We start from the raw sequence: 7,937 nt of genomic DNA on the forward strand, positions 1-7,937 counted from the left end.
TGTAATTGAGTAGTTTTCATGAGTAATTTGTAATTTTTGTAAGTAGTTTTGGGAATACGTAATTTTACTTTTTCACTCAAGTGTTTTACTTAGCTACATTAGAAACGAACCCGTTTCTGAGTAAAAAATGGGGGAAAACAATCTGCGTTAACTAAAAGAAAACTACTATTTGATTGTAGCCAGAGGACGTTGACTGAGAGATGGGTTCTAGCCTGTCATTGGATGATGGCTGGTGTTGACTGAGAGATGGGCTCTAGCCTGTCATTGGATAATGGCTGGTTCTGAACAAAAAATGGAGGAAATCCTTAGCCATATCTCAGCCAGCTCTTTGTTTTCAAAGGCAAATGAGGCAATAACTTTATCATGTGATGCAAAATGTGCCTGCTTTAATTTAAATGTGGTTTGAATTTGCAGTATAATCGTTCTAATGGATCATAGAATTCTCAACTTATGCCACTTGTCTTTGAATTGTAGATTAAAACCATCTAGCTGCAGATTGGATGTATGACTAGTCCTTTTTTACATCAAGTAATTCAAAGTAACAAAGTAACTTTTACTCAAAGTAAATTTTGAATTAAGTTTGTTTTTTACTTTTTCTCGAGTAGATTTTTAGATGGGTACTTAGGATTGAGATGAGTAAAAAAGTAAAAATACTTAATTACATTTTCTTAGTACTTTTTCCACCTCTTTTGGCCTCTGTGAGTTTTTTGAGGCCAGGGCATGATCAAACAAACATGTTGTTTTGTTTCAGCGGGTCATTGATTCACTTTAAAAATGTATAACCAGTTCCTGATTGGGCGGTTACTGTTTAAGTCATTTTTACCCCCCCCCACACACACACACACACACCAGTGACGATGATGTTTGGAGGTCACAGTAGTCATTAAGATTTTTCTTCTGCAGGTCATGAGTGCCTCGAGGAGAAATACAGTGAAGAAGAAGCTCACCTCTCCTAAGCCCCACCCTCTCTGGGCCTCGTCCCATCCCTCACCCTTGGACTCCCACCATGAGTGAGTTCCCTGATTATTCATTTTTGTCTGTTTTCTTCACCTGTTTCCTCTTGAGCTGCGTACATGTTGGTTTAATTGTATACAGTATATGTTAAGACTACGTTAAGATTACACACGCTTAAAGCAGATATGGTGAAAACAAATGTGGTGCGAACACTCGTTCCTCAGCAGTTGTGTAGCAAAGGTGGATGGGAGTCGGTGGTCGGGGGAGCCACAGCTGTAGCAGGTGATGGACGTCATGTCAGCTCCTCCTCTGTACATTAGGATTTTGCGTTAGCGCTGCTGCTGTATGTACGTCACCATGGTGTCACATGTCGGCTCAATGTGAGTCATGCTGCAGCCAGGCACCGCAACGATGTCTGTACATGTGTATAAATCATATATACTATACACATACACACACACACACACATGCTGCACCACTGCACAGAGGCTGTCCATGAATTGGGATATAAAGTATTATAGTATTTCTAAATATTAGATATGAATCTGTATTTTCTTCTGTTGAATAATAACAGTGGGTGACAGCAGCACATACATGTGGTCTTGGTGTGAACTACAATAAATGACATTCAAAAGCCGCACACAAATGCTTTTAGCCTTTACTCACTCGTGGTGAAGTGACGTCTGATATTGTATTATTTGAAAACGGCAAAAGTTTCTTTGCGTATCAGAACATTTTGTTGTCCACTCCTTATTAAACTCTCAGCACTCACTGTCCACTTTCCTTTTCTTTGACTCGCTCATTTTTACTGGAGGGTTGGAAGTTCAAACAATGGGCAAAGCGAAACGATGAAGTAGAGAGCAATACACCTCTCTCCTGTAGTGCGCCATCTATTGGGGAAATGACAGAAGTCTAATGTTAAAATAATTATAAATATAATTTAGACAACTTCAACGAACCAGATTAAAAATCCTAGCAGACCGTATCCTGGTAAAAGTGTAAAGGAACTGTGCTAGTAGCTACAGTAAATTACAGTTTTATCAGTATTGGGTGATTTTTTTTTTCTTTTGGAGTGGGTGTTGAATAAAAACCAGTTCTGTGATTCCTGTCTGAACATGTGTTGAACAGGTTTCACGGTGAAGGACAAACTTCACACTTTAGCTGTTAGTGCGTTTGGTTGTACCGTGTTTTTCCATGTTTGCTATTTATTTTTTTTGTGCTGCTTTTTAGTCTCTTGGTGGTGCTTCCATGTTTTTTTATGTGCTGCTTTTTAGTCTCTTGGTGGTGGTTTTCATGTACGTATTCTCAGCAGCAAAGTATTCCTTTAGTGTTTTACGTATTTACAGTAAAACAACATTATGTCGTTTTCTTCTTTTACTGCTGGATTGAGAATTTTTTTTAATGTGTTTAAACCTGATTTTGAAATCTTTCCTTTTTTACGTTTTCATCTCTGAACAAAAATTCCGACTTAAAGTGATGATTCCTTTCCTGCGTTGTATCAAAGATTATTTAATATATCAGTGACGCAGTGTTTACAACTCTATTTTATTTTATTACAAAGAGAATCACAGAGCTGTCTTTTCCGCTCCGTGAGTCTCCTGGACTGTCTGGTTATCAAAGACAAGATCTGTGGGGGCGGGTAAGGCATAGGGTCACCGTGGCAACCAGGCAAACACGAGAGGTGTTTCCTGTAGGGTGATAGGATTAAAGCATAAGGAGGGGGGGGGGCTGTTGCAGTCTGTTGAGAGGTTTAGCCTGATTATTGTCTTTGTTTATACACCCTCAGTCTGTGTGTCTGTGTTCTAAATAGGGACGGCTCGATCCGATACTCAGGGTTGATATCGGTCAAGAATCCCAAGACCGAACATCGAAAAAAGGAACTTCAGCTCCTTTGATCCGATACCTAATGCTCATTGCTGAAACGATCGTCTCAGCAATGACAGCACACAGTACACTGAATTGATATCAGTATTGGCATGAATGAATGTATCGAGACATCCCTACTTACAAACTTGTTGTCATGAACAGTTTAGATTAAAAAGCATCTTCAGAGGACGTTTCACTCTTCTAGTTTGACAGCGTTTTCAAAGTGTGTGGAACCAAGGACTGCATTATATTGATGTGTAGCTCCAGTCGTCGTCTAACGGTTGGTTTTGTGACGCTTCAGATTAATGATCAGACAAGCATGGACGTCACTTTCTGCTCCCAAACATTTGACGTTAGCAGCACATGTGCTCCATGGGAAACATAGAGCCCAGTGTTAACATTGGCAAAACACAAAATGTCCCACCATAATTAACTTTGGTATTTTAATGAAATTAGTTGACTGATCCATTGAAAAATAATTGATGGTTTCAGAACTAAAAACTAGCATTCCTTTATGTTGAATCGTATCGCAGTCCGATGATTGAGCGGGTCCCGCACTAATATTATAGCAGACAAAAAAAATCAAGTTTTCTTTATGAGAACACTATTAATAAAACTGTTTACAAACACACAAACAAATCATATTTACAAAGATATGGCTACAGTAAAAAAAAAACTCAGAGAGTAGTTATTAAAGCGTTCGAGAGACAAATGGAGTGGGATGTTTGAGGAGCAGCCATTGTGTGTGTTTACCTGTCCTTCACCTCCACGCACACACACGCACACACACACACTCCTGTCAAACGTAGACCTATGATTTCACAGGGTGTGGTTCAGGATAATTATTGTCTTGTCAAAACTTCATCTGGTCTCCATCTGCTTGACTCAGACTAGCTGGACTAGCTTAGCCTCAGAACACACACACACACACACACACACACACACTTACACACACACTTACACTTACACTTACTCCTGCCAACCCTGTGGTCTCTTCAAGTGAAGTTAAACCCGTGTCAGTCTTTTTTTTCCATTCAACACATTTTCAGCCACAAGAGAGAAACAGAAAACTCTATAGGTGAAAATAAGGAAATAGGAATAAAAAAAAACAAACCAGTTAATGCAGTTATGAATGTTTGTTCGTGCTACGGTGACGAGAAGGTTATAAACTTTTTTTTAATGATTGTAAAAATAATAAAACGTGTAATAAAACAGTTACTGCAACGAGTAGAAGAAGAAATACTTCGTTCACTGGAAGCTTAAAAAGTTAGGTTGATTTTTAAAAACTGGTGGCAAACGTTACCGTGAAATAAAATACTGCATACATTACAGTGCTTTGAACTTACTTTTACTTTTATTATTAACAAAATTGTTCGTTGTCTATAAGTGACAAGCCACAGTTCATCTTTAACATCTTTATCTGTTGGCGTTGTTTTTTTAATCAAGTTGCTGCAACTTTGAGCCGATATCCTTCTCCAGCAGGTTGCGAGCTGCCATCACTGCGATGATGGTGTCCTTGTTTACAGCAGGCTGTCAAGGTTAAGTTGAGTTAGATTGGTTTAGACCGGAGGTGTCAAACTCAGTTTGATTCATGGCCCACATACAGCCTGATTACACGTCAAGTGGGCTGGACCAGGGCAATCATAACATAATTACCTATAAATAACAATAAGTCCGTTCCCTTTTTATCCTGCAAATATGTACGAGTATATTAGAAAATATTCCTATTTAATGAAATATAATTTTAAAAAAAACATCAACATGAAAAGTTTGTACGTTTTTTTCTATTTCAAAATTCATCAAGTGGGCCCTATTGAACCACCTAGCGAGCTGGTTTTGGCCAGCTGGCCATATGTTTGACACCCCGGATTTGGGTTGGGTAAATAAATGAACAAGCTAGAGGTTTTTTTTTTGGTTTTTTTTTTTTCGATGATCAGATTAAATCTAAAATATGGTACAGCATAGTTCCTCAAAAATACTGAAATTTAATAAAACTCTAGCCCAGTAGCTAAGAAAGAAGACTAGCGCAACAGATACTTGTTATATTTCTCCCGAAACCTTTTTCAGGCCACAACCCAGTTTATATCATTGTGCTACTGACACACACACACACACACACGCGCGCACTAACACAGACACTGTGCCAGGAAAAAGAAGGATATAAACAGGGATATACAGTCATGAGGGAAAAGGAAAGTGTGTTATTAACTGGTCCGCTGTTTTATTGTCCAACGTGTCCTGTGAGCTGCTGCTTCCTGCCTCCATGTTAATCCACAGGAGGTACAGTACGACGGCTAATGTGGCTGTAACCTTTCCCTGCTGAGGTTTTCAGTCGCTCCGCAGGCGTCCAGTGTGGAAGCAACGAAATGAAAGCTTTTACAGCGTTCACGGTTCACCTACTGTTTTAGGCTGCCTTTTTATTCCTGTACAAAGACAAAACAATGCAGTTAATTAGTAGCTGGAAACACAGTGAAGCCACTCTGTGACTTCATGTCAGGACAACAAACAAATGTGAGTTATAAACAAGCCTAAAATATCAATGTAGTATTCAAGCATAGTACAGGATAGTCGAGGATATTTTCCACTGTTAGCATTGGTTTAAGCCGGCGGTGTCCACACTTTTTTGGCTTGGGAGCTACTTTTCATGACATGGTGAATGATCTATCTGCAGTGATGCTATTAAATATATAGATTTACTCGACTTTGATAAAATGCATGTAACTGTATGACACAATATGATTCAATACGTACATGGTTACTAATCATTCCTTGAGATTTAATGTTAAAATAGTTTGTAGACTTTAAACAATTTAATTTGCTCACGGTCTACAAGTACTAGATCGCAATCGACTTATCGGATGTCTCTTGTTTAAGCTATTTTTTTTGTAAATTAATTTCATATCAGCACATATTATAGCGTTTAAATGCGATTAAACGCACTGCTAACTTAGCATAGTGGCTAATAGCACTAGCAAGGCGGTGGTTTGTAAAATACATGTAGTCTAATTATAATAAACTTACAAAAATAATTCTTCTTACTCTCTGACCTACTTTGACCATAACTATATCTTTACTAATTGCTATTATTTATTATTATTTATGTATTTTGTATGTTTACTGTAGATTTATTGTTGATTGACTGACTCAAATTGTGAGTCACTTTGAATAAAAGCGTCTGCTAAATGTATTGTAATGTAATATTTCTCCAAAATGTTGAAGTTAAAATATAATTTTTTAGGTTAAACTTCACAACTTGTGTTCAAAATGTGTTAAACCAACTTTCTGCTTTATTAACATGTGTTAAACCAACTTTCTGCTTTATTTGTTTTGAAAAACAAACCCATTCTTCCAACTATTTTCTAATTTGGCTGTTTTGCTAATGTTTGGTTTTAGGTTTTGTTTTTGTTTTCAATTTTTGGTCATGATTTTTTTTAGCATGTTTTTCTATCCATCTGTCCATTTTCCACCACATAATCCTTTAAAAGGTCGCAGCAGAGCTGGAGCCAGTCCATGCAGTTAACAGCCCAGATACACCACCGACAGTTTAGTTGGTCTGTTTGTTTTGGAGTTTGGGTTTCAGAGCCAACATTAGAATATTTTGGAGTTCCATTTTTGATTCTTCTTTTGCTGCGTTAAGCTTTTCCAGTCAGTGTTTATTAAACTGTTTATATTGTTTGGCATTCAGGATTCACACATCACATTTCAATCGACAGAAAAGCAACTTCAGATTTATTACAACAATCAGAGCCAGCATCGTTTGTCACAACAGACTTGAATCAAATCATTTTCTCTTTCATTAGTCTGCTTGTGTCCTCTTTGTTCTTGTTGAACCTTGGAGCCCTGAAGTGACGATGACTAATATTATGCCTCAGTGGCCCTGGGATGTTAGATTCTCTCAGCCCACGCAGCCACTGCACGATAATTATTAGAGAGAAAGAAAAGGAAACAGACAATGAGACAAAAGGGACGGGGATTTGGTCGTGTCGTCGTCGTCGACGTACAGGTTCATTTTCCTGTTGTCATTTCCAAGACTTCGAAATCTTAAAGACCTGTGGTTTATATACAGATTAAACTAATTCATTTTAATTAAACACAAATGTGTCTGTGTGTGTGTGTGTGTGTGTGTCGTTAGAGGAAGGAAGCCTCACTGGATTATAATTACATCTCCCGTAAACACTGCAGCAGCGGGAGGAAATGGATCCTCAGACCTCGTCCTCGGGGCATCATCTGTGTGTGTGTATATATCTGCGAGTGTGTATGTGTGTGTGTGTGTAAACGTGTGTATGTGCGTCTCTAGAGAACCCTTACTGCATGATATAATGTCAGCCCCAGTGATTCACATACCTGAACACATCCTCTTCTGCTCACCACGTTCGAAAAGAGTCTGCAGATCAGAAACCAGACTTGTTGCACTTCCAGAGAAAACCTTTGGCCTGTAAATATTTACATACTTCCATATTCTCTCTCTGGTGTTTTTTTGCAATTAGCCGGTCGTTAATGTGGAAAAAAAATGTCACTTGGTGCGTGTCTAAAATCTGCACTCGCATTTTTCTGCCTGTGGAAAAAAAAAAGAAAAAAAATGTCACTTGTGACTTGGTGTGTGTCTAAAATCTGCACTCGCATTTTTCCCCAAGGAGCAAATACGGGCTCCTAAAGCCAAATATTTCGGAGCGCAAACAAATATCTGTGGGATTGCAAAAAATTAAACCCAGCTGTGTTTTCAAAAGCTAAATTAAAAAAAAAAAACAATGTGCAATGAATATAAATTCAATTTTACGCATTACAACATAAATAGAATACAAATAAAAAAGTAGGAGGGTGTTAGTGGATGGAATTAACAATAAAAAATAAAAAAAACAATAGGACCAAGTTATATGGGCCAAATTATATTTGCTCACGTACTGGAGTATCACGGTCTACTGAGAGGTCACAGACGTGTGTTGTAAAGCTTCGACAAGCACTACTGTAATAAATTCTAGTAAATAATTACATGAGAACATGGAAGTCTAAACCAGGTGTGGACAAACTTTATGACTGTCGGGCCACAATTGTCCTAAAATTGAACAGGGGGGGGATTGGGGGGGGGGGAGCGGGGCAGGGGTAGATAGATGGAGCGG

The 7,937-nt window shown here is 38.3% G+C and overlaps 1 long non-coding RNA gene across 1 annotated transcript; it reads left to right on the forward strand.

The window, feature by feature from the left end:
• The first annotated feature begins 2,512 nt into the window (after positions 1-2,512).
• Positions 2,513-3,447, forward strand: LOC112487322 (uncharacterized). Its single transcript, XR_003050317.1, has 2 exons — positions 2,513-2,593; positions 2,765-3,447. It is a non-coding gene; the product is annotated as an uncharacterized LOC112487322 (long non-coding RNA).
• Positions 3,448-7,937: the final 4,490 nt, after the last annotated feature.

The sequence above is a fragment of the Cynoglossus semilaevis genome, chromosome 8 (assembly GCF_000523025.1).
Source record: "Cynoglossus semilaevis isolate Cse_v1.0 chromosome 8, Cse_v1.0, whole genome shotgun sequence".
NCBI classification, from domain to species: Eukaryota; Metazoa; Chordata; class Actinopteri; order Pleuronectiformes; family Cynoglossidae; genus Cynoglossus; species Cynoglossus semilaevis.